This window comes from Salmo trutta, chromosome 1 (genome assembly GCF_901001165.1).
Source record: "Salmo trutta chromosome 1, fSalTru1.1, whole genome shotgun sequence".
NCBI classification, from domain to species: domain Eukaryota; kingdom Metazoa; phylum Chordata; class Actinopteri; order Salmoniformes; family Salmonidae; genus Salmo; species Salmo trutta.
Window position 1 is genome coordinate 13,145,679 of NC_042957.1, and position 11,092 is coordinate 13,156,770.

Genomic DNA, 11,092 nt, shown 5'->3' on the forward strand with positions numbered 1-11,092 from the left:
GTGGAAGTGGTTTAAGACAGGGAGCAGGAGGCTGAGTGGCTGTGGCTCATAATAATGGCTGGTACGGAGCAAATGCAATGGCCTCCAACTCAAGGAAACCATGTGTTTATGTATTTGATACCGTTCCACCTATTCTGCTCCAGCCATTACCACGAGCCCATCCTCCCCAATTAAGGTGCCACCAACCTCCTGTGAGAAACACTCATCTTGGTTTACATTTCAAAATGTTTTGCTATGTTGTGCCCTTTTGTATCATCTGGTGATGTGATACGTTGCTCAACAGGTGGATGGGAAGGGCATCCTACAGGTACCACGTTATGATGGGGCTGTCCTCAGACATTCTGGAATGATCAGCCATATCCAGATAGACACCAACCACTTGGTAGCTTAGCAGTTAACAGCGTTGGGCCAGTAACTGAAAGGTCGCTGGTTCTCATCGTTGAGTAGGTGAAAAATCTGTCTGTGCCATTGAGTAAGGCACTTAACCCTAATTGGTTTTCGATAAGTGTCTGCTAAATTATGTAAATGAAACCACTTCAAAAGGTAGAGTAACACACGTGCATGGATACACACGCTGGTACTCTCTTTCACCCCACTGAACGAACAGATTTTGAGGCCCTGCAAAGTTCCAATGTTAAGGACTTGGTTACATGTTATGACAGTAACAGGTTGGGTTACAAGGTATCAACAATGTAACAGGTTGGGTTACAAGGTCTCACAATATAACAGATTGGGTTACAAGGTATCACAATATACCAGGTTGGGTTACAAGGTAACACATTATAACAGATTGGGTTACAAGGTATCACAATATAACAGGTTGGGTTACTAGGTAACACATTATAACAGATTGGGTTACAAGGTATCACAATATAATAGGTTGGGTTACAAGGTATCACAATGTAACAGGTTGGGTTACAAGGTATCACAAGGGAGACATCGACATAACGCCTCTGTGGTAAACACATTGGCCCACTGTACCGTATACTGAGATAAAAGTCATCCCACCAGACAGAGCTTGTGCTACTCTTACTGCATCATGTGACGTCAACACACAGGAAACTTCCCAGACTCCTGTAAGATAGAAGCGTGCTATCTGACCCCTGTGGAGGAGGGCCGGTATTTAAATGTCAGGTGGATCGGAGATCCGGGAAAGATGTGGCAGGTCCTTCTGCCCCTCCAGAAAGTATGTCCAGCATTATCCTAGAATTCACTCCACTTGATTCAATGCCTGGGCCTGTCAGAGTGCTGATCGAGGATCAGTTTTGCTTTTTAGATCAGAATAAATAAGATTTCATGTACATGGGAGGATGTGATCCTAGATCAGCACTCCTGAGACTTTATCAATATGGGCCCTGTTCATTTTCATCCAGAAAGTGTTTTTAAACATCTTAATCAATTCAGTATTTAAATGTCCATATTCCAGACAGATGGGTAGATGGCAAATATATGTGTTTCAAAGACTATTAGTTAGGTAAACAATATTGAATGTGTATGTATAATAACTAAATCAAATCAGGTCTTGGCAAATGTGATGGCGATGTCTGCCATATCTTTGAGCAGTGTTGCGCTTTACACTTCACTCTCTATTGTATTTGAATCAACCAAGTTTCTGTGAAAGAGAAACGTCATCGAAGTCGACAGTCGATCCGGCCAACGTATTTTCTTTCCTAATACAATTGCACCTGAATTCTGCTTCAGTACCAAAACAACTCCTAGACTACAACCAGTGATGACAATAACATTTAAACACATCCGTTTGCCTGGTCAAATGTGTGCACTGTAAAAATAAAAATAATACTGTACTTTTCCATTTGTATAAATGTTTTCCCACATTCGTAGCGCTATGTAGCCTAGGCCTATCACCGCAAAAGTGTTTTGTAATTTGTTAGGTCACAGCATCAAGTGATGAAGTAGGCAGCAGGATTTGAAATCCGTAACAGTGGACATGCGCATTCATGGCTCATTTCATCATGCAAATATGGATGAAGACAAGGTAGGCCTTACTAAATATGTGAGATTTTTAGAACTGGCTCATTAGATCATGTTTAGGCTACAATGTAGGCCTAGGTACTAAACATCCATAAAGATTAAATCAGACAAGCTACCCTACTTAAATGTAGCCTAACATTTATTTGACCGTGTATGCGACAATCAGATGGAAGTAGACCGAATTAAAACAGCCTAGTTAGGTACAGTATCTTCGCAACATTGAGTTGACAGGTAGGTAAAGCAGGTTTGGAAAAAGCCTTCTAAAGCTTTTGGGTTTGTCTGAGGTTTTGGGTTTGATGATAACTAATTAATAAAAGCGTAACATGCTGACTACACCGGGCACGCGCGTGCGCCATCTCGCGCATGTTGATTTTGCCCACCCATACCAGACTCGATGAGGACAAGCAGGTTGAAATATCAAAACAAACTCTGAACCAACTATATTAATTTGGTGACAGGTCGAAAAGCATTAAACATTTATGGCAATTTAGCTTGCTAGCTTGCTTTTGCTAGCTAATTTTTTCCTGGGATATAACCATTCCATTGTTATTTTACCTGAAATGCACAAGGTCCTCTACTTCGACAATTAATCCACAAATAAAAGGGTAAACCGAGTTTGTTTCTTGTAATCTCGCCTCCTTCAGGCTTCTTCTTCCTCTTTGGCAACCAACTTTAAAGTGCACTACCAACTGGACTGGAGTGGGGACCTCAGTTCATCTTTCAATCACCCACGTGGGTATATCCACCTAAAAACCAATGAGGAGATGGGAGAGGCGGGACTTGCAGTGCCGGGACTTTCAGAACCAAGTTCTATTTTAGCGTTGTGGTCAGCATGTAAGACAGTGATGAGGGAAAAGTGGATCATACATGATGTACCGAAATACAGTGGTGTAAAGTACTTAGGTAAAAATACTTGAAAGTACTACGTAAGTAGTTTTTTATGGGTATCTGTACTTTACTATTTATATTTTTGTTTCAGGTCCAGCACATGCTCTTCCAAGGGGTATGTTCCCCACAAGGTGTTAATGTGTGTGTGTGTGTGTGTGTGTGTGTGGATATCTCTGATCATTTCTCCATTGAAATTCACATATTTCTCAGCTTTCTAGCAGGTGCATTCCACACCATCTAATGCAGTACAAAATGTTGTATCAACTCACATTATTTGAGCAGATTTGAATTGATGATGAGGAAAAAAGAAATCAAGCACAAATGTGAATTATATTTAGAATACTAGACTACATATTTCGTATCTTAATCTTTTGTCACAGAGGATTTTCCTGTTGCATCAGGAGCCTTGTGAGTCCCTGAAAAAAAGCAGTTTTCTTTCTCTCCATGCGGGGCAGTCACTGGGATCAGGGCTTGCTGTCAAAATCATTCTCTCTCGCTCAAACGCTAGTCCTAGGTCCTATTCCTGCAACATTCAAATGTACCAAAATGTATCTGAAATGCAGCCATACACATCAACAACCGTCATTTTATATAGCTTAATAACACAAGATAGATATTGGTCTCCACCAGGCTACGACATACAAGTGTATCCTAAGGTCTAAATTGTGGCCTGAGCTGGTCTAGTGGTTAGGGTGGCTTCTGAATGCACACGGTAGCATTAGGTTTGATTCCGTCCCATGCCCTTTTGGCACAAAGAACTCAGTCCACTTGATTTATTTACACATTTCAAATATGGACAGTTCAAGGATATTTTACCCTTGATCTTGATAAGAAATGACCATACCAGAAATAGGAAACAAATAAAATAATAACAGTAGGCTACAACAACATTTAGTTTCCATTCATACAAAGTGGCGGGTAAATTGCCACAGTAGATTTGCTGTGGTAAATGATCAAATACTTGATCTATTGTATGGAATGTTTGCCATAGACACATCACCATTAGTATGTTCACAAAGGACTAAGTTGTTCTGAATACAACAAACCAGAAGGCGAACATATCTTGAAATTTTGGTTGTAAGCAGGACTGTAGTACTGATATCATTTTTTAGGGAGCGGTAATGACGTGACCAATAATGGTTGCAATTGAGATCAGCTGTGCGGGGGAATTTAGTGTGTATTGATGGTTTAACGAGACATCAACTGCCAATAATCTAATCTAGTGCCACTGATGATTGTAATACGCTCCTTGTTATTTGATTATATTCCAATAGGCTACATTCTGTAGGCTATCCGTTAGCCTATCCATTGTCACATAATGAACGGTGTGAAACCCCATAACAGGCTATAGTGTATCCCTGGCTGAGTTGATGAGCTGATTTGAGCCATCAGTTGATTGACAGATGTACTGTAGGCCTATTGTAGAACGATAAACTTTCCTCCAGTATAGATGCTCATCCAGGTTTTATAGTTAGGCTATGTATAATTTGTCAATATTGTTCTGGTCTTTGGTGTGGATTGAAAGCCTGTATTCTGTGGCTGTGATATTCAATTTTGTAAAGCTGTGACAAAATGATTTGAGCCTATCCAAAGACAATTTCGTTATTAAGCTGAGACACTTTTCTTTGATGAGTAAATGATCAGACTATTAATTTACTATATCGTCCAGCACTGGGCGCAAACTCATGAGTTTCATGAGCATTCCCCAAACTATAGCCCTAACCTTAACCACTCTGAATGAATGCCTGAACTGGTAACCTTTGAGTTTTTTCTGTTTTTAACCCTGTAACCACACAGTATTAACCCTTTAACCATGCTGAAATTTTTTTTACATTCATCCATGAGTCAAAGGTCAGATTCGAACCCATGCTGACTCTGGCATATGTGTACTGCAGTGGCTGTATCTGCTGGACCACACAGGCACTGAGGAAATCAATAGAGGTCGACCGATTAATCGGAATGGCCGATTAATTAGGGCCGATTTCAAGTTTTCATAACAATCGGTAATCGGTATTTTTGGCCACCGATTTGCCGATTTAAAAAAAAAATAAAAAAAATAAAAAAAGTGTTTTTTGGTACTTTTTTTTTTTTTTTTTTACACCATTATTTAACTAGGCAAGTCAGATTAAGAACACATTCTTATTTTCAATGAGGCCTAGGAACGGGGGTTAACTGCCTTGTTCAGGGGGGATTCGAGGATTCGTTCTTGCAACCTTCCGGTTACTAATCCAATCCAACGCACGAGGAGCCTGCATGGCAGGCTGACTACCTGTTATGCGAGGGCAGCAAGAAGCCAAGGTAAGTTGCTAGCTAGCATTAAACTTATCTTATAAAAAACTATCAATCTTAACATAATCACTAGTTAACTACACATGGTTGATGATATTACTAGTTTATCTAACGTGTCCTGCGTTGCATATAATCGATGCGGTGCCTGTTAATTTATCATTGAATCACAGCCTATTTCGCCAAACGGGTGTTGATTTAACAAGCGCATTTGCGAAAAAAGCACTGTCGTTGCACCAATGTACCTAACCTTAAACATCAATGCCTTTCTTTAAAATCAATAAACAAGTATATATTTTTAAACCTGCATATTTAGTTAATATTGCCTGCTAACATGAAATTGTGTCACATCTCTAGCGTTCATTGCACGCAGAGTCAGGGTATATGCAACAGTTTGGGCCGCCTGGCTCGTTGCGAACTAATTTGCCAGAATTTTACGTAATTATGACATAACATTGACATAACATAACTCGTAAGCATTCATTCAGACAGCACTTTCGTGCGTTTTGCCAGCAGCTCTTCGCTGTGTTTCAAGCTGTTTATGACTTCAAACCGGGTGGGTATAATTTGTGGAACGTTCCAACAGGAATCTTTTCCAAAAACTTCGTAAATAACAAGGTTGCCAAAAACAACCCATACAAAGCTGTATAGCGGCAGAATAAGATACCGGGTAGTGAGTGGTCTATTTCATTGCGTTTTTTCACTCATCACGTTTATTCTGAGAAATGTCTGTCCTCACTCTGGTTGCCTATGGACAAACATTAAGAATAAGCTACGTGGTGAGTTGATGCCTATTCGGCAACTAGTTAGCTAGGTTTGTATGCATTGCTACTTTGTATGCGTTGTTGGTTGGCAACCTTTTACTTTACATTTTTTGGAACAGATTCCTGTTGGAACGTTCCACAAATTATACCCACCCCTTCAAGCCTATCAACTCCCAAGATTAGGCTGGTGTAACCGATGTGAAATGGCTAGCTAGTTAGCGGGGTGTGCACTAATAGTGTTTCAAACGACACTCGCTCTGAGACTTGGAGTAGTTGTTTCCCCTTCCTCTACATGGGTAACGCTGCTTCGAGGGTGGCTGTTGTCGATGTGTTCCTGGTTCGAGCCCAGGTAGGAGCGAGGAGAGGGATGGAAGCTATACTGTTACACTGGCAATACTAAAGTGCCTATAAGAACATCCAATAGTCAAAGGTATATGAAAAACAAATTGTATAGAGAGAAATAGTCCTATAATTCCTATAATAACTACAACCTAAAACTTACCTGGGAATATTGAAGACTCATGTTAAAAGGAACCACCAGCTTTCATATGTTTCCATGTTCTGAGCAAGGAACTTAAACCTTAGCTTTTTTACATGGCACATATTGCACTTTTACTGTCTTCTCCAACACTTTGTTTTGCATTATTTAAACCAAATTGAACATGTTTCATTATTTATTTGAGGCTAAATTGATTTTATTGATGTATTATATTAAGTTAAAGTAAGTGTTCATTCAGTATTGTTTTAATTATCATTATTATCAAATTTTTTTATTTTTAAAATGGCCGATTAATCGGCATCAGCTTTTTTGGTCCTCCAATAATCGGTAGCGGTATCGGCGCTGAAAAATCATAATCGGTCGACCTCTAGAAATCAATAATTTATTCTGCCTATTATTTGCCTACAACATGTAATAAAACAATTTATATATAAAAACAGATTTTCCCTAACGAATAATACATCTACGTCTTCAAATATGTCCTTAAGAATTCACACAAGATGTGCTGTAGCCTGCACGTAACCTACATAAGGTACAATGTAGGATGGTGTGCATAGTATACAAACACAGCTTCCTGCTGCCCCTGGCTGTGATTCTAAGTATTTCTCCAGATATTAAAATCTTCCTGCCACAGGATTATTTTGCTACTGTGACGAAAGAGTTCAAATTAAGATCCGACATCTGTAACAATGTTTGTTGGATTTGTTTTCAAATAACATATCAGTAAGAGATTGATTTGATCATGCATTGCTTGTTCATTTTGAAATTCCCAGAGCTCAGTGAAAGTCCACCTAGAGATGTCAGACAGTATCATCAGCAGTGTCCAGGAGCAACTGTCTGACCATGAGATCCTGTCCTCTTGCCCACCTGAGCTTACCGTTGGCCTTATCAAGGAGGCGAACAGCTCAACTCTGCCCTCTCTTTGACTATCAGCAGAACCCTTTCAGGGCGGTCATCCCCTTTTGCCTCTGGTACTCAGACAACTGAACAGATGGTCAACATGGTCCAGAGATTTTTTGATGATCACACAAATCCAATGAACCAATTATATGTTGAGTCCTGCATTCCACCTGCAATAGAGGAGGTGATGACTGTTTTTGAAGACGTTGGAGGAATTGAAAAAAAGAAGATTGGGAATTGGCTAAGCTGCTTTGAGAAGTAGCTGTGAAAGTTTAAATGTTGGCATCTGGCAGTGCCCTTGCAGTGGAGCACCTGGATACTGAAGACTCTCCTGTTCCAGAGGACCTGAACATACACTACCATTCAACAATTTGGGGTCACTTAGAAAGTTCCTTGTTTTTGAAAGAAAAGCACATTTTTTGTCCATTAAAATAACATAAAATTGATCAGAAGTACAGTGTAGACATTGTTAATGTTGTAAATGACTTTTGTAGCTGGAAACGGCAGATTGTTTATGGAATATCTACATAGGCGTACAGAGGCCCATTATCAGCAACCACCACTCCTGTGTTCCAATGGCACGTTGTGTTAGCTAATCCAAGTTTATCATTTTAAAAGGCTAATTGATCATTAGAAAACCCTTTTGCAATTATGTTAGCACAGCTGAAAACTGTTGTGTTGATTAAAGAGGCAATAAAACTGGCCTTTAGACTATTTGAGTATCTGGAGCATCAGCATTTGTGGGTTCGGTTACAGGCTCAAAATGGCTAGAAACAAATAACTTTCTTCTGAAACTCATCAGTCTATTCTTGTTCTGAGAAATGAAGGCTATTCCATGCGAGAAATTGCCAAGAAACTGAAGATCTCGTACAACGCTGTGTACTACTCCCTTCACAGAAGAGTGCAAACTGGTCTAACCAGAATACAAAGAGGAGTGGGAGGCCCCTGTGCACAACTGAGCAAGAGGACAAGTACATTAGAGTGTCTAGTTTGAGAAATAGACACCTCACAAGTCCTCAACTGGCAGCTTCATTAAATAGTACCCGCAAAACCCCAGTCTCAACGTTAAAAGTGAAGAGGCGACTCCGGGATGCTGGCCTCCTAGGCAGAGTTCCTTCGTTCAGTGTCTGTGTTCTTTTGCCCATCTTAATCTTTTATTTTTATTGGCCAGTCTGAGATCTGGCTTTTTCTTTGCAACTCTGCCACAACGTGGTGAAAAACCTTGACACTCTGTCAAGTGCCAAGTTCAAGTCTAAACCCTCAAAGGCTGTGAGCGAGATTGTACTGAGAAGGTTCTGTAGCGCTACCTCTGTTTTGGTTCAAACTTCCCCTACATTTAGTGCCACTCCCAGCTGAATACGTCTGGCCCATCTGACAGGATCCTTGATTCTGTGGCCCCTGGGCTCATACAGACCAATGTGGATTCTGAGGCGTCTAATATAATTGACAACTTTGAAGATGATGTCAAAGACATTGTGAAGCAAGCTGAATCTGATCAACCAACAAGCACCCAGAGATATCCCCAAGTGGGACATTGTATGTCAAAGCGGAAACCATTCCATGCAGCTCGTAGACTCTGCGGCAGTCTTCAGGCAAAACTCAAATAATTATTCCTCAGAATGAATGGAGCTACAGTCCAAGAGGAAGAATTTCTGGAGACAATGGACTCCAGTGCTGTGTTCCCAGAAAACACTATCTCCAGCGCTGTGCTTCCGGAGCATGCTGGCTCCAGTGTTCTGCCTGGTTCAACTCTGGACTCTTCTTCACCAAGTAGGAGTGAATCTCCCGTAGCAGAACTCAGCTCATCTTCTCTGTCTGGTTGAAGGGATTCAGCTATCTCTGTAGCAGAGGAAACACCAGAGCAACCTGAATCCAGATCAGATCATACTCAGAGCCGCATCTCTCCTCTTCTCAGTAAGAGTGAACTGCAAGAGGTCAGCTGGTCTTGGTGTTCTACACAAATGCCAGAGTGAGAACGTGCAACTTTTACTGGCTCTCTATGATCCAAACTGAGATTTCTGCACCAAAGAGGTATTATCTCAGATTGTGGCCATGTACAGTTCAGAGGTGGCAGATTTAGAATGCATATCCTCTGTTGCAGAGAGTTCCTCTTACAACTTCCTTGAAGTCGGTGACTTTTTGGGCAGTTTCATGTCTTACCTAGAAGACATGTCTTTGTCCAGTTCTTTATCCTCTGTCATCGAGAATCTCTCAAGTGAAGAGTTCCAGATGAAGGTGACTAACAAGGTCAGTTAAATACTGACCAAATCAGTCAGTAGCTTACCCAGATCGAGCCAGTCAACACCTCTCCACCAGACAGATTATCAAAGGTCTCCAGCAACATCAATCATGTCCTTGAAGCATACAGCTGCATTTGAAATGGTTGGATCAATTGCGAACGACATGAAGAGCCTTTTCCCTCCTGCAGTCTTCTACTGCTACTCTATGGCATGTAGACTCTAAGCTTCAAGAGCGCGATGAGAAAATCTCCCAAAGCTACCGAGGCCGCACCCGAAGGCTCCCAGACTGTTGTGAAAGTATCTGAGAAGAAGATCTGGACAACTGTGAATACTTTTTACCACAATCTGAAGATGAGAAGCTATTTCACATTGGTAAAACAAGCCAAAGCAATGATGGCTCAAGCCAAAGAATCCCTCAGCCATATTTTGGTTTCCATTCAGAAAGAGCTGTCGAAATCTGAACAAATGCTGGCAGCAGGGGAGCCTTCACAAATAGAGAATGTGGTTGAAATGATGCTGGAGGACATTTAGAATGTAAGCAGTAATTGTGGTGAGGAACTGGTCTTGCGAGAGCCACAGGGGCGTTTTTCCTCCTTGTCAATGTTATCAGTCAAATTAACATCATTAGCCAAATCAACATCTTCAATCAAATCAAGGAAGTCGGAGTGGGAATTTGCACTCCCTGGCACTCCAATCTCTTCTGAATTACCCGAGAGAACTCCTCTGACCATTGTGAGATGCTTAGTCATCGACTGAAAAATGTGGTGTGTGATGCCAGGAGGTCCATGTCTGCTACAGCAGATACCATGAAGGAGGTATATCCAGAGGAAGAAGGGCAGGTTACATCTCACCATGATCTGACAGCCGGAATAGCTAGATTGGAGAAGCTTATACCTCAGGGGAGGATTGGTGCTCTCTCCCGTGATCTTACTCACCAAGTCAATCGCATCATTTCTGACAGCAACTTGACACCTCTGGTTTTGACAGTGGCGATTGGAAAGAGTGCATTGAATACAGTCCTTACTTAGCTGAAGAGGAAGGAGGATACAGGGAAGGACACAGCTTACGAGCTGGTTCGGCTGTTTGCAGAGGAGTCTGTGAAGCGCCTCTTTCTTCCTAGCCTTGTGCCTTCATTATCTTCAATGACTTTGGCTCAGTGTGTCGGCTAGCAAGTCCGAAGATAGGATGTCATGCACTTCTTCCACATCAATATTTAGTGGCACAGTTAGTCTGTATATTAATAAAGTTATGGTAAGCCAGATCATGGACTCTGTGGTTTCTGACTAATCATCCAGAAGAACGTCGTTCGAAGCTACCAGACCTGAGGCTCTTCCTCTGGCTGAGGATGTGAAGACTACCAAAGTGAAGTTCTCCTTCCTACAAAGGCTTGCCAGAATTATCAATGTGAGTAAACAACTATCGTGATGGTACAAAATATGAAACCATCCATTCATTTATAAATCGGTCTGGTGTGTTAGTTTTGGTTATTATTATTATTGTTTTTATTATTATGTTGTTGACTT